The sequence below is a fragment of the Bubalus bubalis genome, chromosome X (genome assembly GCF_019923935.1).
Source record: "Bubalus bubalis isolate 160015118507 breed Murrah chromosome X, NDDB_SH_1, whole genome shotgun sequence".
Classification (NCBI taxonomy): domain Eukaryota; kingdom Metazoa; phylum Chordata; class Mammalia; order Artiodactyla; family Bovidae; genus Bubalus; species Bubalus bubalis.
Genome location: NC_059181.1, coordinates 139,249,535 through 139,277,356, shown reverse-complemented (window position 1 = coordinate 139,277,356; position 27,822 = coordinate 139,249,535). Strand labels below are relative to the sequence as shown.

The window sequence follows — 27,822 nt, the reverse complement described above, 5'->3', positions numbered from 1 at the left end:
ACGCATTGGTGAAGGAAATGGCAACCCACTCCAGTGTTCTTGCCTGGAGAATCCCAGGGATGGGGGAGCCTGGTGGGAGTCCGTCTATGGGGTCGCACAGAGTCGGACACGACTGAAGTGACTTAGCAGCAGCAGCAACGTATATATATGGAATCTAGAAAAACGATGAAAGTGAAAGTGAAAGTCACTTAGTCATGTCTGACTCTTTGCAACCCCATGGACTTTATAGTCCATGGAATTCTCCAGGCCAGAATACTGGAGTGGGTAGCTTTTCCCTTGTACAGGGATCTTCCCAACCCAGGGATCAAACCCAGGTCTCCTGCATTGCAGGTGGATTCTTTACCAGCTGAGCCACAAGGGAAGCCCAAGAATAACAGAGTGGGTGGTAGCCTATCCCTTCTCCAGTGGATCTTCCCAACCCAGGAATTGAACCAGGGTCTCCTGCAGGTGGATTCTTTACCAACTGAGCTATTAGGGAAGCCCAGAAAAATGGTACTAAAGAATTTATTTGCAGGGCAGCAATGTAGAAACAGACATAGAAAATAGACTTTATGGACATGGGGAGAGGGGAGGAGAGGGTGAGATGCATGGAGAGAGTAACATGGAAATTATATTACCATATGTAAAATAGATAGCCAATGAGAATTTGTTGTATGTCTCAGGAAACTCAAACAGGGGTTCTGTATTAACCTATAGGGGTGGGGTGGGGAGGGAGATGGGAAGGAGGTTCAAAAGGGAAGGAATATAGTATACCTATGGCTGATTGATGTTGAGGTTTGACAGAAAACAACAAAATTCTGTAAAGCAATTATCTTTCTCTTAATAAATAAATTAAAAAAAAAGAATGAAATTAGAACATTTTCTCATACCACATACAAAAAAAACCCTCAAAATGTATTAAGTACCTAAATATAAGACTGGAAACTATAAAACTTGCAGAAGAAAATATAGCAGATAACTCTTTCACACAAATGTAGCAATAGTTTTTTTTAGATCTGTCTCCTCGGGCAAAGACAATAAAAGCAAAAAAATAAACAAACAGGACATAATTAAATTTAAAAGTATACTAACGCATATATATGGAATTTAGAAAGATGGTAACAATAACCCTGTGTACGAGACAGCAAAAGAGACACCGATGTATAGAACAGTCTTATGGACTCTGTGGGAGAGGGAGAGGGTGGGAAGATTTGGGAGAATGGCATTGAAACATGTAAAATATCATGTATGAAATGAGTTGCCAGTCCAGGTTCGATGCACGATACTGGATGCTTGGGGCTGGTGCACTGGGACGACCCAGAGGGATGGAATGGGGAGGAAGGAGGGAGGAGGGTTCAGGATGGGGAACACATGTATACCTGTGGCGGATTCATTTTGATATTTGGCAAATCTAATACAGTTATGTTAAGTTTAAAAATAAAATAAAATTTAAAAAAAAAAGAAAAAAAAAAAAAAAAGAAAAAAAATGTAAAAGCCATAACATCAACTCTTTTTCTTTCAAAAGAATGTTCCTGTATATTTTTGGTCCCTCTTGTGTATTCCACAATTTATTATAAGTATAGAGCCACAAACTTTGCCAATGGCTTGGGAAACTCTGTAACTGTGTACTTATGACTAGACAAGTTCATAATGTGACCATACTGTTTTTTAATTTTATATTAGAGTTTATATATAATTTTATAAAATAATTTTATATAAGAGTTTTGAACTCAGGAAATAAAGGATTTTATTTTGCTGTAAAAAAAAATAAAAAAAAATAAAAGCTTTAGCACAGCAAGGGAAACCACTGACAAAACGAAAAGGGGATCTACTAAGTGGGAGAAAATATCTGTAAATGATATACCTGATAAGGGGTTGGTATCCAAAATATATCAACAGCTCATCAACTCAATATAAAAGAAGCAAACAATTTAATTTAAAAATGGGGAGAGGATCTGAATATACATTTTTCCAAAGAAGACATACAGATGGCCAATAGGTACATGAAAAGATGCTCGACATCACTAATCATCTGAGAAATGCAAATCAAAACCACAATGAGATATTACCTCACACCTGTCAGAATGGCTACCATCAAAAAACCCACAAATAACAAATGTTGGGCAGGATGTTGAGAAAACGGAACCCTTGTACAATGGTGATGGGAACGTAAACTGGGGTAGCCACTATATAAATAGTATGGAGGTTCTTCAAAAAACTAAAACTACAACTACCATATGATCCAGCAATCCCATTCTTGACTCTATATCCAAAGATAATGAAAACATCAACTGAAAAAAGATATGTGTACCCCATAGTTCACAGCAGCTTTATTTAAAATAGCCAAAATATGGAAACAACCCGTGTCCATCAATAGATAAATGGATAAAGAAGAAGTGGTATATGTATACAATGGAATATTACTCAGCCATCAAAAAGAGTGAAGCTTTTCCATTTGCAGCAACATGGATGAACCGGGAAGGTATAATGCTTAGTGAAATAAGTCAGAGAAAGATAAATAGTGTATTAAAGTTATCACTTATATGTGAAATCTAAAATATAAAACAAATCAACATATATAACAAAACAGAAACAGACTCAAAGATATAGAGAACAAACAGTGAGGAGATGGGCTTGGGATGGGCAAGATAAGGGTAGGGGATTAATAAGTACAAACTACTATGGATAAGCAACAAGATATACAGTATAGTGCAGGGAATTATAGCCATTATTTTGTATTAACTTTAAATGGAGTATAGTCTATAAAAATATTGGGTCACCATGTTGTATATCTGAAACTAATATACTATTGTAATCAACTATAATTTAAGTAAAGTAAAAAAGGCAAGTCAGGGGCAGATGAAAGGCTTCTTACATACTTAAATCACAGAATTAAGAGGGCTGGAAGAACTCTCTTAAAGTCTTTTCTAAGTGATCTCCAGTCCTCGCTACACATTAGAATCACGAGTACAACTTTTAAAATGCAGATACACAGGCCTCCCAAAATTACTGATTCAGAATCTCTGAGACAGGGGCCCAGGAATCAGTATTTTTTAAAAAACCATTCCAAACTATTACGTATGTAGTTATTTTGCCACCAATCTTAAAATGAGCATTCAGGAACCATTGAGCAAACAGATCTGAAAATGGTATCCTTCATTATAGGGAACTAATTTCCCCTATTTTTCCCAGGCAAGCATATAGTGCTCTTCTAACTCTGCACACTCAAAGTGGACAACTTGGAGATTAAAATAAAACCAAGAGATCTTTGGTATTTATATATACATACCTATATTTAAAAAATTGAGTCTGTTATACTTCTTCTAAGGAAGGACACTTCAAATAAGACTATCAATGTAATATTCAGCAAAACACATGCAACATATCCCATATTCCTTATGTATGTATTCTTGAACAATTTGTACCCAGTACAGTCTATGTAATAGCAGGATACATAATAAGTTAAGATTTAATTGATGACCATTTTGAATCAACAGTCATCATTGACAAAGAGTAAAAGTTTAGTTCTAGGTGCTTATAGAAAATGGGTACAAACTGTGCAGTGGGATGCAGGGGCAAAACAACAACAACAACAACAACATTTTCTCTCAATCCTGTTAGGGTCTCTGGCTAGGTTTGAAAATTAAACTAAGACAGATGAACAGAAGAAATGAATGTAATTTTATAAAAGTTTTAACCTCCATGAGAAACGAAGATTGAAAGAAATAGCTAAACCTGTGTGTTTTTATACTAAGTTTGATGAAGAGTGCAGAGTGGAACATCATGGAAAGAGTGACTGGGCAAAGGGTATGTGCTGAACATAACACACTGTGGGAAACTTAGCAACACCTGTTTGTTCCAATGCTTTTTGGCATCCCATTGTCTCTGGAGATAAAGATGCCCCTTCCATCTGGGTATAGGGAGAGGACCTCTCAAATGACAGTTTCATAACCTACTTTAAGGCAGCAGGGGAGGGGTGAGTCTTTCTCCAACTCCTTCAAGTTAAAATATTCAACATGTCAAGGTGCTATATTTTGAGGTTACTGTGCCCTGAACGCCATCAGGGGACATTAGGTGATTAGAAGAAACAAGAAAATTGCAGGCAGAATTAAAATTTGACTTGGAGTTCTAGCAGTATGAAGATCTGGAAAGCCAAAGCTGGGAAAGAACCAACGCTGAAGAATCTAGTTTCTTTAAATCTGATGTATCTACGTGAGCCCTCTAGTCTGGAACTGAAAGTGAAAACAATAGATTTAGGAAGATGAAGATACATTTCTCTGAAGTTTTGACCAGGAAGGGTTGAGTTCAGGTGAACGAACCTTCAGAAACCAAGAAGTAAGCAAGGCTGACCTCAAACTGCGCTTTGCACTTGCCTCCCAACCTTAGTAAAATCCATACTATGAGTATTCTTGGCTATAAGATACTTCTTGCACTTTACAAGGTAAGATCTGTGTGTAGGCCTATCAGTGACTCACTAATGTGGAGGGGTACACAGGAAATTATGAGCAAAGAATGTGCTAATGCTATCCAGGCTTAGAAATGAGTATCTCTTACTCTCTTGAACTTCTCAAGTGTTAACCACCAGAAGGAATGGGCAATGAACCACAGAGAGTAACTAAAAATGTTAATAATATACTAAAAACTGGAGATAACACTCTTTAAATTGCTCAGATTAGTTCTCCTAAGCTAAAGAGGAAATATTTTTCAAGATTACTTTCACGTCTATACTATTACATATCGTTTAACAATATAGAATATACAGAAATCTTTCTCAAGTGGTTCCAAAAGCCTCAAATTCAATTTGTTTTATTATGTTAAGATTTTTCAACTGCCCTATGAACACTGCTTCAAAAGTTTGTCGTATGCTTCCTAACCAAGAATTTCTTTATTTTGACCACATTTAAAAATTGTCACTGTTATATTTAAAATGGATAAACAATAAATTCCTAATGTATAGCACAGGGAACTATTCAATATATTCAATATTTTGTGATAAATTATAATGGAAAAGAATATAAATAAAGAATGTATGCATGACTGGGTTACTTTGCTGTACAGCAGAAATTGGCACAAAATTGTTAATCAATGATACTTCTATAAAAATTTTTTTTAATAAAAAAGATATTGCCAGAAGGAAAAAAAATAAAGATTAAAAGTCCACAGCCATCTACCCCTTAGCACTGCTTGAGTTCAATACCACAGGACATTGTTTGTTTTAAGTGCTATAATGATCTAAGCGCAAGAGACTTCTCTTTGGATAGAACTGAAACAGTCACAGGCTTTTAGAGCTGGAAGGAAATGGTCATTTAATGCAACTCCTTATCACCCCTATCAGCAACAAGCATTTATTGTATGCCTTCTGTGTCCTAGGTTAATACCACCAAACACAAGATGTGAAATTTAAGGCCATTTATGTCAAAATGATGGTAGACACGTGCTGTGTTAAGTTGCTTTCGGTCTGTCTGACTCTTTGCAACCCCACGGACTGTAGCCCACCAGGCTCTGTCTGTCCATAGGATTCCAGGCAAGAATACTGGAGTGGGTTGCCATTTCCTTCTCCAGGGGATCTGTCTGACACAGGGATTGAACCCGCGTCTCTTATGTCTCCTGCATTGGCAGACGGGTTCTTTATCACTAGCACCACCTGGGAAGTCATGATGGTAGACACAGGGAGAGGTTAAAAAAGGAAACAAATCCTGGAATTAAAAGAATTATAGAGTCCCTGGGATGAACAAGAATTTGGCAAGGAATGAATTTAGCAAGATAAAAGGAATTTAGAGTGATCCAAAATGTATTCTTACTGGGAGAAAAACTGTAGTCTAGAGAGGTTATATATTGTTCAATGACATAAGGCAATTAACTAGTGGCAAAGCTCAAACTTGAAGTCAAGTCCCCTGATTCTTAAGTATAAGGTTCTTTCACTACAGCTTGGATTAATTTGTAACCTAAACTATATTCTTTGGCTATAAAACCAAATTGTTTTTCCATCATGCACAGATCACACAACTATCCAATATCTGCGTAGTAATTTCCCTACATTCAAAGAATTTGGAAAAAACCAACATTTTAAACTTAAAAGAATTTGAAAATCTTAAAATAGGACTTTCCTATTCTTTGAGACATGATTTCTTAAAATTTTTGAACCACTGTGCAACTGATTGATCTCTGTATATATGGACAATTACCAGTTCATATTACAATCTTACAGAGATGTGTCTCATATGTAATCTTGACTTTCTGGCTCATTTTTTTCCAAGTCAGTAACTAGCCTTTAAAGTGTGGGAGGCAAGGTAGCGATGGTATTCCATACCATGATTCCCAGAGGACCCAATGTCTGGAAGCCAACAGCTCGAATTCCAGCTTTATCAGTGATTTATTGTAGACTTTAGTAACCATTAACACTACAGTTTTCAGCTCTGTTCAGTGTGTGAGACCCTCAAATTGATTAAATTATCTAAGAATAAAGACAATACTTTTGTGCTAGGTTTTATACAGGCATAGAATTGTTTAAATGACCATGTGAGTACTCAGATTATTTTAATAATGAGAAGGATAAAACAAGCTCCTCATAAATTTTTCTTAATTTCTGAAGAATGTGATGTTAGCAGAGTACTTTTCTATCTTATCTCAGGTTCATATTACAAGTATCTGATAAATTTTATGGAATTCTTGAGACCTCTGCGATTTATATTTCTGAAGTAAAATATTTAGCTTCACTACATTTTGCATATAACGGAATAAGAACTAAGATAAAAAATTAAGTATGTCTGTATGTGTTTCAAATTGAACGTAAAGAACTGGGCTTGAAGTCAAACCTCTTGAGGTGGTCATTTGAGTTTGTATTTCCATATTTGTGAGAGCTCAAAATATGTAAGTGCATAAGAGAGAATGTTTTTAGTTAACCTATTTTTATGGAATACTCACATCTCTCAAAGGTAATTATAACCTGCTTTTGCAACATAAACTAGAAGTCAAATTGTTCAATTTTATGTATATATAATGACAATTGAAATGTAGTTAGAGATATAGTTAAAACAACCCTGGGCTTCCTTGTTGTCATTAGACCACATTTTATAAACTCACAGTTGAGTTCCTGTCTTTACTCACCCACTTAAAAGGCAGTTTTGAGATGGATGAGGTAGCAATAAGGCAGTCCTGGTCTTAATAGCAAAGCATAAAGTCAAAGTCTCACACAGTATTATTTTGTACTCTTAAGGCAACAATTTAAACTTTCAGCCATACTGTGCACAGCAACAAGAAAAATATGTTCATAAGGCAGAAATAAATTTATAAGTACTTTTTCATCTTCCCTTTATTTTATTATTCTTACTTTTAAGTGTACCTCATTAGTGAAAATACCTGGAATGCAAATATTTTAGTAAAGGATAACTTTGTTAAAATTATTACAAAAGATTTTGACACAACTGTATGAATAACATAGCAGTTTGAGGAGTTTCTTCTGATTAATAATTTTGAATCTACTTCATCTTTAAGAACAAAAGCATAATTGATAATACTCCTTCATCTGAATTCCTCCTACTCAAGAGAGGATAAGAGAAGAGCTTCCTCTGCCTCCTAACTTGCATTCTTCTTTTCACCCAAGCTCAGATCAGAGGAAAAGAACAATGAAGTAAGCGGGACACATTCTGGGATTTGAAGAATGCAGTTCTTTACATCTGTTTGTAAGACAGTTCAATTTATATTGAGTAAAGAAGAATGAAACATTTCTTTGATTCTGTTGTCACTTTACCACATGCCACATTTTTCTTAAGAAAACTGAACTACAGAAAGAATGAGAAGAAATTTAATTTCCCCCATCTTAGAAATCCTCAAGTAAGAAACAAAGTCATGACAAGCAGCACATTTATTAGCTCCATTTCCCAGACCTTTAAATTCTTATTATTTTAATTGAGAGTGGAAATGTCAGATTATTTTGTTCAGCCAAGTAAATCATCTTTGGATCTAAGACCTCTTAAATTAAAGGAAATAATCTTGTCTTTTTTTTACTAACTCTGTGGGAGTGGAAGTTCCCTAAATCTTTAACTATATTCATAGGTAAAGGGAAGGAAACATCCTGCAAACAATCACATTCTTCTTTCAATAACCAAAAGTCAAGGCTGTCATCATAATAAATGCTGGATGCAGATTCCACTGCTTCATTTAGCTCATTTCTCTCTGACGTTACAGCCATTCTAAGGGAAAAAAGATCTGGTTTCTTAGAAGTATTACAGAGGTAAAGAGCAGAGAGGTCAGGCAAAATTGGCATAATTGTGCTTACCCCAGAAATTACAAGAAATCAACAATTAAATGTCAGCTTCACCATCTGTATAATGAGAGAGAGAGGTGGGCCCAGTGATCAGTAAGTCCCTACTGTTCTGACACTGAATTAGTGATATTCTAGAAGCCAAATCCCTTTGTTCCCTTCTTCTATCACTAGCAGTTCCCAGTTCTAGTTTTTTAAATAAATTTTAATTTTATTTATTTACTATTTTATTCTCGGCTGTGCTGGGTCTTCGTTGCTGTATGAAGGCTTTCTCTAGTTGCAGAGAGCAGGGGCTACTCTCTAGTTGTGGTGCTTGGGCTTCTCACTGCAGTATCCTCTCTTGTTATGGAGCATGGGCTCTGGGCACGTGGGCTTCAGTAGTTGCGGCAGGTGGGCTCTAGAGCAGTGGGATCTGTAGGTGTGGCATACAGGCTTAGTTGCCCCCTGGCATGTGGAATTTTAGTTCCCCGACAAGGGATCGAACCTATGTCCCCTGTATTAGCAGGCAGATTCTTTACCACTGGAACACCAGGAAAGTCTCCCAACTCTACTTTTGAAGCAATCATTAAAGTAAGGGATAAACTGGCACTGGCCACATGGTCAATTCTACAGTTGTATACTCAAGTGAAAAGTACATACTATCCCATTGTTCCAATAGGAAATTCAGAATTTTTCCTTTCTACTGGGGAGCTCTTTGAGTAGCAAAAAAGCAATTCTTAAAATAATATGGAGCTGTACTCAAAGGAAAGTTGTCAGGAACCATACACAAAAGCATGCATACCAGTGGCATATGCAAATCTGATACTGGAAGCACATCTGTAATCACTATCAAACAGAGTCACAGGACTGCTGTCTGTCCTGGAGAGTCTCGCATGATATCATACACTAATGTAAAGATTAGAGGCCTCAAAGAGCCACAGTCTGTGTCTCATTCTGCTGAACATTGCTTTTAATTTAGTTGGGCGGAACACATATAGAAAGAAATGCACAATTCAATCAAGGATCAGGTTTAACCATAAGCGTTAAGATTAAAACTAAAGAGATTATTACTGAATAGACAGTATGTTACATAAATATGCTCTGGGATTGATAACAAGCTTTAACTATAAAATATTCATTTGGAAAGGGGGACAAGGCCATACAGTGAAAAGAAGACAAAGATTCTGCTAATATATAAATGATAAAACAGGGCATTATTTAATCAAATCAGCACAGGGCACTTTAACATGATGAACACTGACAGCCTCATTTTATGCTATCCATACTGGAGACAAAATTAAAGAATGTCATTCTAGCACTTTCAGAAATAAACACTTTGGGATAGAATCTAAGGTAGAGGCCCCTTAGAGCAAATATCGAACTATCATGGATAATGTTATGGTGAATCTTCAACACACTTATTAAAATGCATTGGATTAAAATAAAATTGATTTGCTCACTGTCTATCTTCCTTCTTGATGCAGAACTCCAATTAAAATCAATAGGTTTGAATCTTGTAAGCACAGCACTAAATTATTAATACCATGAGTTCTTTTAGAAAATTAACACTGATTGAAAAAGTGTAATTTTACATAGACTTACCTTTTCATTCTTAATGAGAAAGTGGCTGCAGTATAATTTCCCTCCAACATTTCTCTCTTTAATCAAATCTATACTTTGAATGAATTTAATCAAATAGTATTTGCAAGGAGTTACCCAGTGGAATCTTAGGGCTAAGGAAATTTATCTCTTGGGTCCTACTGGCTTTAATATTCTTTGATCCCAAGAAAATGATACCAATGGCATGCTGATGTCAATAGCAAACAATCTTAATCTTGTCAAACCCTATGAATGGACCAGAGAGGAGATTATAGAATACTCTAAAAGAATGGTCTCCAGTTTTTCAACAATTCATTTCCCACTTTTCATTTCCCCAAAGTGAAAAATATCACGGTGTGTGTTTATATGTGTGTGTGGGGTGGGTGCATGGCTAAAAGAATAATGTTTATTGTTTTTAATGTCCCATCTACTTCTTTAAAATAATTGTAGCAGTGTATTAATAAATAGGAATACACTCAGAAACCAAGTAGATGTGAATGTGTGGGTGTAACAGTTATACCTGAAAATCTAAGCTAAGAAAAAAGTGACATTCACTCAGTCATGTCTGACTCTTGGCAATCTATGGACTGTTAGCCTGCCAAGCCCTTCTGTCCATGGAAATGCTCCATGCAAGAATACTGGAGTATGTAGCCATTCCCTTCTCCAGGAGATCATCCCAATCCAGGGACTGAACCTGGGTATCCTGCATTGCTCCCTGGGGGCTCAGAGGGTAAAGAATTTGCGTGCAATGCAGGAGATACAGATTCGCTCCCTGGGTCAGGAGGATCCCCTGGTGGAACGCATGGCAACCCAGTCCAGTATTCTTGCCTGGAGAATTCCAGGGACAGAAGAGCCTGGTGGGCTACAGTCCATGGGATCGCAAAGAGTCAGACATGACTGAGTGACTAACACTTTCACTTTCTCTTGCATTGCAGGCAGATTCTTTACCATCTGAGCCACCAGAGAAGCCCAAACTACCATAAATGAGCATAAAAGTGAGCCCTGTGCCTCGCACCAAGATACACTCAACATATATAAAAAATCAGCTTGCATCACCAAATTTGTTACGTTAACAAAACAGGGGCTGGATTTCAACATCCTCACTGATGATGATTTTATTATCATTATTCCCTTTCCTCTGTACAGGAAGTACCAGCTCATTTGGAAAAAAAAAAACAAAAAAATAAAGCCCTACATATTGCCATATTTCCATTTACCCAAAGAATTTCAGCTTAGAGAACTCATCTTCTTTTTGTTATAAATTAGTGTCTTCTCAAAGTTCATCAGCTTTCCCTGAACTAAAGTTTCTCAAACCAACCTCCATCCTGCCCCACTGTCAACAGCATTTGTGAATGTTCTAATCCCTACCCCTAAAGGTACACATTCACCAGTTTTTAATCCCCATTGATCTGTGTTGACATTACTGAAATCTATTCATGTTACCAAAGCATAATATTAGAAAAAATAATTTTCAAATAAAGGGGTAAATGCTACTGAAATTATGAGATATCTACTAATATGAGTTGAATTTTTTAATTTTTAAGAAATACTACTATAAACATAAGGCTGTTTACATATTCTCCATACCACTACGGCTAGGATAATATATTTTATTAGTTGAAGCATATGGTCCTGTTCATTTTGCAATCAACAAAACTGTAATTCTCCAACAAAGATAACCAACATCCAGTATGAAATCTGAATACATGTATGAAATCTGCATACATGTACAAAATCAGATTTTTTTTTCCTCCAAAAAAATACACTATGTGATCTTTTTAGGAACTTTAAAGGATCACAGGATTTTAGAACTGAAAGTGATCTTTATAAAATACTTGTCTTTTTTATTTTATAATGAGAGTTTTCTAGCTGGGGATGGGGTGGGGAGGGCAATGACAAACAAGTAACCTCAGGATGGAGACAAATGGCAACGTTCCTTAATTAGTTTTTGAATTGCCATAGCCAAAATAAGCTTGATGAGCAATTCAAAGTAATTAAAATGCTTTGAACAGTACACTACCCGAAAAGATCTGTGATCTACAACTTGAGCTGACTTGTACCCTATCATTTTACAGCCCTAACCAGAGATAAAGTACCATTCACCAAACAAATCTTCACCGCCCACCCCAAAAGGACCCATAAAAGATTTTGAAAAACACAACCTTAGAAGTTCCTTTGTCTTTTCTTGTCTTGTCTAATTTCATTTCCTTCCTTTCCTTCCCTTCTTGCCATCCAGTCTTAAAGCAAGCTCAGCCAGCCAGTGAAGCCGTTCCTGACCATCTCAGCAGCCTCATTTGACTCACCCATCCTAGAAATTTCTGAGCAGGTTAGCAGTGAACTACTGAACGCATTCAGCAAATGAGTAAAAAAATAAAGTCTGTTTCAGGTAGTTACATTATGTCTGCACATTGCCTCAAGTGTACTTAGTGGCAAGAGGCCAGAATGGCTTGATAAAAGAAGGGATGATGTCTGACATTTTCCAAGAGAAAAAACACTGCTTAGAACTTCACGATTAACTGAATATGGGGATAAAGGAAATCAGCAGCAAATTACAAAGAATGCCTGCTGGTCTTTTTCTCCCTTGGTAATTTTGTGATTTACCAATATATGTTTTATGGCTGATGGCACCTCCCCCACTAAATCAAGTAGTTAAGTGGCATTTGGTGCAGCCTGATTATTTCATATGCTATGATCTAATAACTTGAATGCATTTTTGATTAAGTACTATTCTTCTTACTGCTGACAAGGTACCTGAGATGTTAATTGTAGGGTGAAGACACTTATTCAGTACAAGGAGGAAACAACTGTGATTATATCTGACACTTAACACTCTCTATTCACTTTCCTTCTCTAATAGATATAGCCCCTTAATTTAAAATAGTGATAAAAGCAATCAATCCTTTCCTTTACAGTCCTTTAAAATTTACTTATATTTGTTGTAGAAACTAAGAAAAACACTAAAATATATTTGTATATACATATACATAATTTGCTATTCATTATTGTTTCCAACACAACTTTCCACATCATTCAACTATTAAATATAGTTTTTGTCTAGAAAACAAGAACACATCTCCCTATTTACTATGATCTGGAGTCTTTCCTTGAATTAAGCATTATAATAATGGGACCAATACACAAGTCAGTTACCTTAACAAAGAGAAACTTTCCTAATATCTTACTGTATCCCTAATCCCAGAGAAAGTACTATAAATTGCTTCCTTCCAGCAATTCTCAATGAGGTTCCATGCCCTAAGACAGGGTTTGGCAAACTTTTTCTATGAAGGAGCATGTTGTAAATATCTTAAGGTTTTGTGGGCTAGGTACAGTCTGTGATCTCTGTCACATATTCTTTTTAAAGAACTCTTTAAAATTGTAAAAAAAAAAAAAAAGGATTTTTTTTTTTTTTTTTTTTTTTAGCTTTTAGCCTATACACAAACAGACTGCACTCGGGATTTGGCCCTTGGCTGTAGCTTGCAACTGTTGCTCCACCAAATCTACTGTGTGTAATAAATAAACTCCTCTAGTGCATCTAGGATGGTTTTAGTTGTGTCTTTTTGGGCAGAATTGAGAAAACATTCACTCATATCATTGTCTCTGTTTTATGGTTCAGAATGACAGTTCCAATGGAGAAAGGTTGCATTAGATTAACAAAACTCTGAAAACACGACTGGAAGAAGGTGATCATTACTATTGTTTAAAAAATACAGGCATTCAAAAATACTTACAAGGGAGAATGAAAAACCCACAATTTCAAGGAAACTTCATTTTGTACAAAACAGAAGTCAAACATTATAGCCCCGCTCGCTATCTCTTAGAAATTTAATTACACATAGTACAAAAGTAACTACACATTAATTGCCTCAGTAGAAAATTAATTACATCCAATTCAGAATTTGCTTAGAATGAATATATGACCGCATATCTTTTATAAATAATAACCTAGTCCAGACTCCTGAGCAGAATCCCCAAGGCTCAGTTTTACATTTGAGGAGATGCATGCAGGCATTATTTCATGCTATAAAGGAACAGAACATACCATACTCTTCATTCTAGTAGTTAGGAGAAAACAATTTAGTGTCCTACTAGGAAAAAAAGGAATTAAATTCTCAAGCTCTGGAATCACGTGGCCATATTAAATAAGAATATCCTTTCACAATATATGGATCATCTTTTGAGCTAAAGGGGTTTTAAAAAAATCATCTACAACTGTGCTTGCTCTTTCAATCGGGATCGTACCTACACTATGATGGTATGATGCACTATTAAAAAAATAACACCTAAAAGTAATCATATCAAAATGCTTCTGGTCATACAGATGGATTCTCCCAAAACACCTAGGCACGTGGATGGCCAACAAGAGAAAGCTGTCTCTAACCTGAACGTGGGGAGGGGCTTGCAATCCCTGGGCAAAATAGAATTTTTTTTGTTGTCGTTTAATATGAAGAAATTTATACCTTTTAAATTACTGGAGAGTTAAAAGGCAACAATAATGCAGTATTTGGTACCCATAGATCTTCTTAGAAAAAAGTAATGGACTACATGCTTCTCTAGAAGTCTTCTCTCAGTCAAGACATAAATCAACTGGTGCTAAAAAGTTATTAGGCAAACTTATTTTAAAGTAAATCTGAGATGCTACACAGCCTTGAAATGCTCCCCCCAAAAACTGTTTTAATCATTCCCTAAGGGAGAATTTTAAGGTCAGAACCCACTGGAGAAGTAACAATAACATCAATTCCAGTCATTGGAAAGAAAGGTTTCTTCTCTTCAGCCTCCCCTCCCCCAAATAACAGCCCAAATTAGTCAAATAGAATCCAATGATAATCTAGCACTTTTCCTTGTTAATGAAAAATATTCATTTTGCCTTCAGAAGCGGGAAAAGGCCACCCCAAATGACTCCAAGTGTCTAGAAACAATTTATTGGCCCAGTATGCACGTCACCAAAATTGCACATCTTAAACAGAAAAGCAGCTGAAACCACCATCCCTATGATGTCAGCTCTTTCCCCTGATCTTTCACAAGCTTTCTCCCAACCAAAAGCCTCTTTACATTTCTTGCCATAACAAATCAATTATGTAAATGTAACTTTTATCACAGAACTCATAAGCAACAAGAAAGAAACGAATTACTATTACCTCCCCAATTTCCTTTTCTGTTAGCTTTTTCTCCTCTCTGCAGAAAGTATACAAATTTCCCATTCTAAAAAAACATATAGAGAATTCTCAATCTTTAAAGCGAAAGACTACTTTTTCCCTTCCTGGGAAATACTGTTTCTCTTCTTCCAGAATCCAACACCTTTTCCCTCACCTACATTTTCTGTTTGCTCATGAGGCAGCAGTAATCCTCTGGTATTATAAAATTCTACCTTCCCTAAGCAGGGTTTACACTGCAGCCTCCAAAACGATGCCTGAACCTCAGCAGATAGAAGATCCATAGCAACAGCGGTAATAGTTTTTTTCACTTGCTATTACCAGAAATCACAGTCCAAAAAGTCGACGATGGAGGTGTCACCTATGCTAAAACCTCAAATTTGATTCATTATTTAACTAGTTAAATCCTACGTTTTCATTTTATGTGCCCTTTGGAAAGCCTGTGACAGAGAACCCCCCCAAAAAAAGATCTTTCAGTGACAGTCACCATTTTTCATGAAGAGATAAATTTTTTTTTTTTAAAAAAGCAGCTCTCCTATACAAGATTTTGTCATTGAAACAGAATCCAATGCCCTATCCCCTCCATTCCCTATCACCCTAAAATCTAGTGTAAAGTACCTATAACAACTATAACTTCAAAATAAGAGCTTAGACAATGATCACGAGTTCCTGTTAACCAGAAGTCATTTGTATACTACTCACATGCCTCTGATTTTGCTAATAGGCAAACAGATTTATACTTATCAAAAGCAGTTCCTTTGATGCAATGATTCTTTGTAAGACTATTCTATGGGGGAAATTAAGCATAGAATTGAGAATCTTGATACTACCATTCTACGTAATGTTCAATTCAATTCTAATTCACTAAAATAGATTATCATTGGTACTAAACTTCATTAAAAGTTGTTTACCATGATTTGTTTCCTGTATGGAACTGACCGCTGTGAGTCCATTTTCTTTAAGAACAGTAATAGTTTAAATATTAAATACAGCAAAAAGAACTAGTCATGATAAAACTGCAACATGTGTAATATCCTGGTAACCCTGTAAAGTGTGTAGACATAGGTACATATAGACATACGTATTTATCTTTCATAAATACATATTTAAGGATTTTTATAAATCTTTTTAAAGGTGATAAAGAATTCTATATATTTTCTATATAATAAAAATGCTTAGCAAATCCATGGATTTCTACTGAGTACATACTTTTTACATCAATTTTACTGAATTTCTTTTATATGCAGACCGTCTTATATGACATTGCCAAGTCATAATTTTCTGCTTCTTGAACTTAGTGACCATCCTATCTTTTACTCATTTTTATTTTGACAATGCACTTTTCTATTTTAATAGTTATGTCTAAAATTGGTACAGATGACTAAATACTGGCCAAAGTTGAACCTTATTTTCTTGAACAGATTTTGAAGGTTCTTCAAACACAAAATATACTCCACGTATGATATACATTACATGTGCATATACACGTGGCCCCCACGAATTTTTCCCCATAAAAATATAATTTACCATACAGAGTAATGAAAAATGGATCACAAAAGTAATTAAGTATCCTGGAAAAGAGACAGCTACCCCATAAGAGATGTGACGAATAAGGAAAACTTAGAATTTTAAACTCAAACAAATTATATTCCCTAAAGGGGGAGAAAGCCCTCAAGAAACTTATTTTAATGGTAACTAAACATCACCTGAAATGCGTTTGTTTAAAGGCTCATTTCTAAATGTTTTTGAACATCCTCATTGGTGGCAAATCTTTGATTCTCAAGGATAATTTTGGTTTGGTTGGTTGTGTGTTCATTTTGATATTGAAAAGTGACTTAGGTCCAAAGCTGGTGAATGAAGTGGGGGATCAAGTTTGCTCACATTGTTTGGTGTTGGCAAACTCATTAAATAGGCTCATTTGCTTCTCTTATTTTCAGTTCTAATCCTTTGTTTGTAGCTCAGTCAGTAAAAAATCTGCCTGCAGTGCAGGAGACCCAGTTCGATCCCTGGGTTGGGAAGATCCCCTAGAGAAGGAAATGGCAACCCACTCCAGTATCCTTGCCTGGAAAATCTCATGGACAGAGGAGCCTGGTGGGCTGCAGTCCACCAGGTCACAAAGAGTCACAAAGAGTCTGGCACGACTGAGCTACTAATACTTACTTACTTACTTAATCCTTTGTTTAAACTGAACTCTAGGCTTTCCTACAGGATACCTGTTGGCAGATGTTAATAGATTAATCTGACAGGTATAGAGAATATTTTAGAGGGCAGAAGATGGAGTCAGAAAGGCCATTTAGGAAGTGGTTTGATATTTCCTTAATGATTCTGAAGCAACTTCCTCTCCCCTCCAAGAATTTCCATATGTAAACACAAGTTGGCTTTGGAATGTGATGACCGAATGGGTATTTTTGACATAATAGCAGCTCAGAGTTAATACTTCTAGGGGGTTTTTTTTGGGGGGGTGGGGGTTGGATAATACAGAGTGAGGGAAAGGAGTTCTGTACAAAAAAAATGATGAGCTGTATAAAAATTGGAAAAAGTTTTTAAAATGTCTATCTTTGGGGTAAATAGTGCCACTTACTGGCATTTAGGAAAGTGGCATTTTATTTCTCTTTAGCCAATTTGCATTTTCACAAGTATAAACATATATAGATTTCATGAACTTAAGAGAAGTGTTTACATTTGAAGGTAAGAGCATTTACTGAACTGTCAAACCTACCTGGATCAAGGGACACAGAAGTTATGGCTGACAGCGAGATTTTGGAGGCTATAAAAATTAATACAAAATTGAGTCCAGTTTCTTGGAAGGATGACTGAAAATCATGTTATTTTGATCTGTCACAATTTCATCTACTCTCTCTCTCTCCAGGTAGCACTTCCCATCATCCTCTTCGCTCCTGAACTAACCTGTTACTACTTGCTTCTGCTTGGTTGTGTGGCCAGTGCTACAAATTCAACAGTTTAAAAAAAAAAAACAAAAACCATTTTCTCCCAAACTCAGCCATATCTCTGAGTCTTTACTGTCATTTTTTTCCCCTTCCCATGTCCAATCAATCATCAAGGTCTCGCAGTCTTCCTTGAGTGGTACTCAGAGTGGTCCCCAGACCAGCAGAGCAGTTGGGAACTCATTAGAAATGCAAGCTCATGGCCACTGCAGACCTACTTGAATTAGAAACACTGGAGCTGGGGCCTGGCAATCTGTGTTTTCAAAAGCCTCCAGGTAGTTCTGATACATGCTCAAGCTTGACCATCACTGCCCTAGATCACACCCTTAACAACTAAAGCCTGGGCTATTACAATATCCACTTATTATATCTAGCCTTTCTCCAATCCAGCCTGTTAGGTTACAAGCCTAATCTTCCAAAACCAAACAATAAACCACTGCTTTGATCAGTTCACTTTCTTGATTTTTTTTTTTAAAAAAGAACACACCTTGTTGTAGATTGAGTTAAAAATAACTGGCTCAGTCAGGCATTCAAAGAAAGTGAAAGTTGCTCAGTCGTGTCCAATTCTTTGCAACCCCATATACTATACAGTCCATGGAATTCTCCAGGCCAGAATATTGGAGTGGGTAGCCCTTCCCTTCTCCAGGGTATCTTCCCAGCCCAGGGATCGAACCCAGGTCTCCCACACTGCAGGTGGATTCTTTACCAGTTGAGTCACCAGGGAAGCCCTCTGGCATTCAAAGCCTTTCATAATTTGAGCTTGACATAGTTCATGGCAACCTCTGTTATAGAAGGAACTTTGTATGTGCCCCTTTATGCCTGTTCTCCTGCCAGTCTCCCACTCTCCTTTAAGGGTCTGTTCAGGGCTGCTTTGCCTAGAAGCAATGTAGGGCAGTGGTAAAAACACATGTGCCTAGCATAAAGGTGTTGTATAAATGATAGTTCCCTTCCTTAATTTGATCTTCCTTGGAATGCTGCTGCTGCTGCTAAGTCGCTTCAGTCGTGTCAGACTCTGTGTGACCCCATAGACGGCAGCCCACCAGGCTCCCCCGTCCCTGGGAGTCTCCAGGCAAGAACACTGGAGTGGGTTGCCATTTCCTTCTCCAATGCATGAAAGTGAAAAGTGAAAGTGAAGTCGCTCAGTCGTGTGCGACCCTCAGCGACCCCATGGACTGCAGCCCACCAGGCTCCTCCGTCCATGGGATTTTCCAGGCAAGAGTACTGGAGTGGGGTGCCACTGCCTTCTCCGCCTTGGAATGCTACTATGTCCATTTCTATCTCATTTGGGATTCATTACTATTGCCTGGAGAATTCTAAGGACAGAGAAGCCTGGCATGGGGTTGCAAAGAGTTGGACATGACCGAGGGACTAACACTATGACTATATGATGGACTATTGCTCTGCATTGTTAGATGTGCGGAAGACTAAATGTGTAAAAACATTAAACCTGGATCACCAGTATCCAACTTGGGAAGTCTACTATATTACCATTAACTGACAAAGGGAGCATGTCGGAAGGCTCAGAGCAAAGTTCAGACAGAGGATCTGAAATAAAACTACAGAAGCAAACAGGACCCTAAACAATGAATTTGCTAACTGTTCTCATGATGTCAGAAGCACTTAAAAAGCACACAGTTGAAGTATGTTTCTTTCCCCGAGGCTGCTAGACACACTGACTATAGCCTCCTTAACCACAAGAGGTCAAAGTTCTATTTTCTATCCCTATACTTCGTAGCCTGTGTGCATGCTTTGCTGATTGGTTTCTTTTATGCTTCTACTTAAAGTTAAGACAGGCAGCAGGAAATTGTGACCAGGGGGGGTCCAGAAACTTTTCCAGCTCTGCTGCTGCTGCTGCTGTTGCTAAGTTGCTTCAGTCGTGTCCGACTCTGTGCGACCCCATAGATGACAGACCACTAGGTTCCCCCGTCCTTGGGATTCTCCAGGCAAGAACACTGGCGTGGGTTGCCATTTCCTTCTCCAATGCATGAAAGTGAAAAGTGAAAGTGAAGTCGCTCAGTCGTGTGCGACCCTCAGAGACCCCATGGACTGCAGCCTTCCAGGCTCCTCCGTTCATGGGATTTTCCAGGCAAGAGTACTACAGTGGGGTGCCATTGCCTTCTCTGTTTCCAGTTCTAGGGGGCAACAATAATGATGAACCTAGGTTCTGGGAAGAAATTCTGACCTCTTGGTTTCTACTGGCTCAGCTGCCCCAACTTTTCTTGCATTAAAACCAACTTATGCCCCACCTGATTATCTATGTTGCCCATCCCTTCCCCACCACCCACTGCTGTGTTATTTATACTATAGTGCAGCAAGCAGTTAAATCCTAGCTTAATATAACATACTGTAAAGTGATATGTCCCAAAGCCAATGGTTTAAAGGAAAGCTGGGGGAGGGGGATAAAAAGGCACTCACAGAGCTACGCAAAAATGCATTTTCAAAGAAAAATCTGGATGCATCTACATGTCCTTGAAGTCTTTCCTCCACCTGCCAAAAATTCAGTCCTTGGATTGTGTTACCAGGCTCTACTGAAATCTGGTAGAGTAATTCACTAGTGTGCTTAGAAATTCCCTAACATATCTACTGTGGTATGGATTTCAAATCCAGTAAAACTTCATTAAATTGATACTGGGAAGCAATTTCTATGATTCAAAGCAACTGTTATTCTTCAGCTAGACACACTATTGTTCTGTAATAAATAAATTGAAAAATTCAATGATGGGTGATTTAAACCCTACTTTTTTCAGTCCTTCGCATTTTAAATTGATAGGGTTTTACAGATTTTTCCTCACTTAAAAAAATACCACTAAGAACACTATCTCTTGTTACAAGGATCTTAATGAAACATTGAAAAGGGTTTTTCTGTAAATGTTTTCCATGAGAAAAAGATAAAACACAGTGCCTTGGATTTCCTCAGCAGTGCTTTCATGAAATTACTTGATCACAAAGGAGGAAAGTGGACATTTAAAAAAAGATAATTAGAATATTTTTAACTTGTAGACCTAAGCTGTCTACAATCTTGTTTACTCTAGTCCCCAGGAAGGGTGAACCACGGTTTTGTTCATATTTTGCTAGAATATCCAAAGCTGTTGTACCAATGGCTAATCTGGTATTTTAGGATGCGGGTCATTCTAATCCATGACCATATGATAAATGAAGGGAAAAGAAAGCTCAGTGGGTTGCTGTCAGAGGTATGCTGGAACAAGTCCAGAAGAGGCTGACAGGGAGTAAGCTCTATTCTCGGTGAGAGGTGATGGGGAGAGACAAGCAGGAACAGAGGAGAAGGATGGGATCTGCTTGGCACTAGGTCTCCTGGTTTCTCTGAATGTGCATTTCAGAAGATCTGCTTGAGTTATATGAGATTTGGGGGAGGGACAACACCCATGGGAGAGGGCACACAGTGAGCCATTAATCAAAGACACCTCAATATCAGTGAAATTTATCAGATTCTTTCTAATATGATGGCTGGGACAGAGAAGTAAAGAGGTTTTATTTATTTGTTTGTATTTTTTTTGGGGGGGGGGACACAGGCAAGGGACAAAAGGTTATTTTTCTCAAAGACATAAATTTGTCTGAAATCAGCCTAGTTACTAGGAGAGCAATGAGGGCTCCTCTTTCTCTCAAAGGTCCTGGAAGACGAGAATAAGAGTTTCAGTGTGTGGACAGCTGATTAGTTACCAGTATATTTTGTTAGACCTATCACATATAATGCATTTTTAGTAAGTAGAAAATGTCTTCAGTGTGCACACATAAATTAGCCTTCACGATCTACAAGAATTCATGCAGAACACAATATATTTACAAAAACAGAATGGAAAAGTCAGAAACTTCTAGTCTATATGTATTGTTCTCACCTACACTTTTACACATAATTCATACCTAATGGAAAAGAGAAGTAAAATAGATGGTCCCTGCCTGTAAGAAATTTACAACCTAGTTTGAGAGACAAGTATAACATATATAATTAGGAAAAATCTAAGGCAGGATATAAACCAAGGACTGGACTGTCTGCTACTGACAAGGGATATAATAGATGCTGGGAAATAGGAGTGATTACTGTAGTCTGGAATGTTCAGAGAAAGTTCATGGAGAAAGTAAGATGGAGACCTTGAAAATCAGGTAGGGTCTGGCCATTTAGTGATTACTGAATTGTAACTGGCATGGTAGAACAAAACAGCTTTCTTGTTGGGGAGTAGAAATAACTAAGTATAGATCTGTAGAGAGGAGCCAGATGATAGGAAGTCTGGAAAGCTGAGCAGAAGACTTCAGGTCTGGTGTTGGTGGTATTTGTGTGGGTGTTTTGGGGTGGGGGTGGGAGGCTGGATTTCAATAGAAAAACTGTAGGTTATACCAAGCAGGAGTGAGAAGAGATAATGACAGTGTTTTCATGTAATTAGCCTAGCACTGTTTTGCAGAATGAACTGCCCATATATACATCATAACACCTTTGATGAAGGAGTTCAAAATATACTCCACAGATGATAGTTAATTCATCCTAATAACATCTCATTGAGGCAAAGGAAACACAGCTTTTATTATTCCCCATTTTGTAGATGATGTGCTCAAGGTCACTGAATAAATGAAAGGCAGAATAAAAAAAAACCACAGTATCACAATATTCAATGGTTCCTTGGTACCAGCTAAATTATATTCTCTTATTTGCTATGACTCAGGCAATGGAGGTACATGATGGACCTTTGTCCTCTTGTGCCATTTTAGACCCTCCTTAGTGTTCAAGGCACATGTCCTACCATGAGCAATTCCTGTTTACTCTCTGTTCAGCCCCAGCCTGCTTACCCCATACTTTGCAACTACCTCCAACTCTCCCAGCTAAGAACTGTCTTTGACCATTCTGATTCAGCTGGTCTTCTCCCATCATCAGCAACATATTCAACATCTCTGTATCAATCACCTACCAACCAAGACAATGGTTTGGGTTTACGTATTAGTGCAAGCACTGCTTTCTATCTCAAATTACAAAGCTGATTAGTCCCTTCAGAAGGTGGAAGGAAGGTAAGAAACCTACATACTAGATTCTGACACCAAGCTGAATTCCTTCTCCAATTTAGGTTTCATGATAAGAGTAAAATAAAGAATTCCTCCCCCACCCCCAGTTAACTCCTTCCTGATCCTGACGCATTTTCTCATCCCCAAATGCATCTTAAGTCACCATTCCTTTTCTTACAATCCTCCACCTTACCTTCCTGCCTCATGAGGGCCCTTACTCCAACATGCTCTCTGACATTATGACCTCTCCCTCCTTCGTGGCCCCCATCCTTCTGCTTCAATTAAAGAAACCGGCCAAAAGTAAATGCTCAGTAAATGTCTGATGAATGACTAAGGCTCCAGATCTATATCTTCAAGCATTCGCTGGACATTTTTTAAAACTGGCTTTACTGAGGCGTGTTGATATACAAAAAAATTGTACATATTTAATGTATACAATTTGATGGGTTTGCACATATACATACACCTTTGAAACCATCTCCACAGTCAAGGTAACAGACATACAGCTCTACATTTTTGTCATCCTGCTGTTACCTCAAACTTCACAAGCCTACAACAGAAATCATTAATATTCTACCAGATCTGGCTCTTCTCCCTGACTTTCCAGCTTTTTTTTGGATGTATCATAATTGTTCCAGTTCCCCATATTCGACATCACAATGGCTTCGATGCTTTCTTCTGTAACTGGCTAATTTTAAGTCTAGTAATTATATTTTCTACCTCATAGTACAAGGCATATGGAAGGCAATCAATGTAAGGTCCATTGCATCTGTACAGATATGACTGCCTCATTGAAGTAGCCTCAGTTGATCAAACTACCTGAAGTCTTTCAATCCTCCACGTAATCTATTCATCCAATCTTAAGATTTCTCTTCCTATATATAACTTTGTGCATTAAGCCTTCCTTACTTAACAATAGCGGCTAGTCCGAAGGCCAAACCCTTCCCCAGCATTCAAGAACTGCCACAATCTGGACCCAATCAAGTCTTCTAATCTTACCTCCTACTATTTCTCTATTGCAATTCTTCATCATAGTCCAAGTGATTTTTATCCCATGACCAAGACTGCGTGCATACACACACTTGCTCAGGGTATTTCCCTGCTTGGAAATACCCTTCCAATATGGACCCTAACAATCTTTTGGGGGCAAGACTTCAACTGTTCCAGTCAAAACCCTCTATTACAGAGTAAGTATCCTAGATTTTGCATTATTTCATGTTTCATGTACTAGATTTAATTCCCCAACAACATTTTAAGATCTTTAAGGGCAGACATTATGTAGTATACTTCTGTATCCTTCCCAGAACCCAGTAACTAGGTTCACCAATGCAAGGAAAGGTTTTCCACCTCTTAGATAAAAGTCTTCAATAATGTGTTCATTAAGCCTTAACCTTCATTTCCATCTCACATCTCAAATAACAAACGTTTAAAAACTGTACCACCTTGATCATATTTAAAGATACATGAAGGCTAATGTTTAAATTCTTTAGCAGGAAGTTTAAAAAAATTCTTTCACAAGAGGCATAACATAACAACAGTTAGTACTCTAATTCAACATTTAACTTCATTCTCTCACCCACACTTTATGAAAGATTTAACACCCAATTTAGAACACTTGTGTTCATAAATACTCATGCAGTTTCTAAGGAGAAATATCTTAAACTTAAGTATGATTTACAACTGTGAACTTCAAAGAAAAAACATGTTTTAAATCATTAGAGAGTAAATATTTGAGTGGAAAGAAACAGGTTTGTTGGTTATTTTGTTTAAGTTGTGCTTTAAATATTTTTCAAGAGTTCAGCTCCTGGTATGGAAAATTCCTTTAGCGATATACTACAAAAGCAAGCACAAATTAAGCATCAAAAAATTCATATCCTTCACATTGGTGTAATATGGCAAACATTTCATTTCCACAATATTAAGAAATATTAACAATATGAGTCTGAATAACTAATTCATAAGGAAGGGTTTTAACTGGACCAAATCCTGGGTTTTCTTTCGTCACTCCAAGTTTCTTTTCTATTTTAAACTAGAGGCAACAGAAATTTCTTTGTTTGAACATCAGGAATGCTGGAAGTCTTAAGTGATAGAACAGGTAGCTCGACTTCACGTCTCTCCTCAGGGGGAGAAAAACACTGCGGATAAAGTAATTTTGTTTTTATTTCTGGAAAAATCATTTTTCCATCAATCTTCATAATTCCCTAAAATAAACTGTTAAAAAGTTACTGGCCGGTCAACCACTTCACCCTGATTTGTGGAAAGACTATACATTAATTTCAGGAACACATGGCTAACTCAAGTTTTCTCACTACTGTGAAGATCTAAAAGTTGCTCCTAACTCTTGCAGAAAACTCGAGGAAAATTTTACAAGCTCGTGATCTATTCCTGCATCTCATCTTCACTACTTTTAAACAAAAGAATAGTCACAGTAGTCTAGGCACAAGAGTCACACTGCAAATCATCAAATTTGTTTTTAGGATACCCCATAATTTTAACTGTGGAAAACTTTTTTGTTGTCCCAAATGCTTAAGAACCACATCTACAGAGAGCATGGAAATAAGAAGGTAAGAATTTACCATTTCATTCAGACAGAGACAGTGACAAGTATTCCTCTCTTCTTTGCAAATGTTGAGATGACTGCCCTTCCCAAAGCCATCACAACTTTGGGTAGGAATAAAATGAAAGGCAGAATTTATCATTTAAAATATGAGACTCACATTCTAACCCACCTTAATGAAGATTTTTAAAAATTTAAAAATTCAAAAGATAGGGAAATCAGATAATGAAACAAAGCAAGGAGCCATAAGAAATACTGAACAGTAAGGAGTTCCTAAACCCTAAACCATGTAAATCAAATAAAGACAAATCAAATAAGGACCAGAAACCATATAAATCAAATAAAGTCAAGACAAATGCAATAAAGACCAGAAACCATTTTCTCCACAGCACGCAGGGTTCCCCAGAACCAAACTTGATCGGGAGGTGCTCACTCTGCTGACGCACGCACGCAGGCAGCGCGTGCACACAATGGAGCGAGCGAGCAGTACTGAGACAGAGACGAACTTCACATGCGGACTGCTCTACTCCCCGAAGGAAAGGAGAGCACGGTGGGAAAGTTTTTCCCACTTTCTTCCACATCAGACAGAGCAAAACTGTAGTTGATAAGGCAAACTACTAATTCTCTGGATATAATCGAAGGCAGAACTGAATGAATGGGGTGAGGGGCAGTGGCTGGGGGGAAGGAGAGAGGGAAGGAGAGGGTGGCGTGAGAAGAAGGAAGTTTGAGGCATTTTGTAAAGCTTGAATGGATTAACCTTTTAAAAGGCCCTAATGTCTCGCATTTCCCTTTTGCTTCCTTTCCTTTTCTTTTTTTTTAAATTAACTACACATCGATTTCCTGGGACTCAACCCAGACTTGTCCTATATTTAGCTGAAAGGCCTGGTACTTAGGACACACAGGAGTCCTAGGTTAGATATATGTTCGATACAAACAGTCCTTTTGGGGGAAAGCATTTTAAAAATCACTTTTTTCGTGTGATCATGCATCAAATATGACCAACTGTTTTTTTTTAAAGATGAATTCCATGCATTATTTAGTAAATTGAGGCCCCAGTCCATGGCGCTTTGATTTCTACTAGCAACATAAGCTATTTACTAAACATTTTTTCTGAACTTAGAAAACGTTTGCTTTCACATTTTTAGAAGATAATGAGGCTTAAGTGTTTCTAGTCTTTTACCTATTCATAAGTGGGGGTGTTTAGGCTGTCTAGCAAAGGAAAAAAATAAAACGTGAAAGCTTAAAAGCTACTCAACTTGGATAACATTTAGTAGATAGCTTGAAATGCACCGATTTAAAAACCCAACAATGCATAAAGTTTGTGGACATAGCTTGTTTCTTCTTTAATAAAATGAAAATGTAAGGGGGGAGGGCTGGTAAGATGTAAAAGATAAACAGTTAGGTCCCAGGCCGTAATATCTTGTCGTCGAGGACAAAAAGCTTTGCAACGACCACACTGCCACAGCCCTCCGGTGGGAAAGGCAGGGGGCGGGGGCGGGAGAGTCATCACCTCGGCTGCTCTAACTTAGGACCCTGCGTTTCTCACACCCCACTACGGGCTGGGCCCAGTGGGGGGAGCGAGACATAACTTGGCCCCAAAGCAGCAGCCCCAAAAGGGGAAAAAAGTCACCTCGCTCTTTGCTCTACGCACACAGGAAGAGCCCAATTCAAAGCCGCCACCACCGACACCCCCTTGCCTTGCTCTGCCCCAACTTGTGTCGTGTGTGTGTGTGTGTGTGTAAGCACCACTTGCGTTTTACCCCACGAATTCCGAGACACCTCCATCTCTCCCAAGTGAAGTGCTTCCATTCCCACCCCCACAAGCGCACCAGCTCAGCCGGCGCAGGTGTCCCGCCCCTGCCTATTTTAACGCCCCCCCTCAGCCCCCGGCATCCCCAACGAGCCGCGCGCCCCAGTCCCTCCTCGCCCGGCCGGCGCACTGCACCGCCTAGCTTACACGCCGGGAAACACCGAGAGCTCTCTGTCCGGGTCACCTGGCCGGAGCGCCTGGCCCGGCTTCGGTCGGGGAAGCCCCGGGCCGCCTCTCGTCGCCGGCGCCCAGCGCGGAGCGCGCCCCGAGCTCCCGGGCAGTCACGTGGACGGCGGGGGCGGCCCGGGCGTCCTCACCTGCATCCCGGGCACTTGGACCGCCACCGGTGAGTGGGCCATGAAGGCGAAAGCAGCTCCGCGCGGCTTCGGCGGCGGCGGCGCCTCGGGCTCCGACTGGCTCCTCCTCCGGGGGTAGGTCGGCGGCCCTCTCAGGCTTTTCGACCCGGGCCTGGAAGGACACACACGAGTTGGGTGACCGGGCGGGGGGCGCGCGCGGCCCGGGGCCGGGAGGTG

At 38.4% G+C, this 27,822-nt stretch overlaps 1 protein-coding gene across 2 annotated transcripts in view; it reads right to left on the bottom strand.

The window, feature by feature from the left end:
• Positions 1–27,458, bottom strand: part of STK26 (serine/threonine kinase 26) — a 66,599-nt gene extending 39,141 nt beyond the window's left edge. Inside the window, exon 1 of one of the 2 annotated variants that reach the window (XM_044936445.2) lies at positions 27,437–27,458. The gene's annotated coding sequence lies outside the window, so the exon portion shown is untranslated. The remainder of the gene's footprint in view (positions 1–27,436) is intronic. The other variant, XM_044936443.2, reaches the window with a different exon arrangement.
• Between the last annotated feature and the right edge of the window lie 364 nt (positions 27,459–27,822).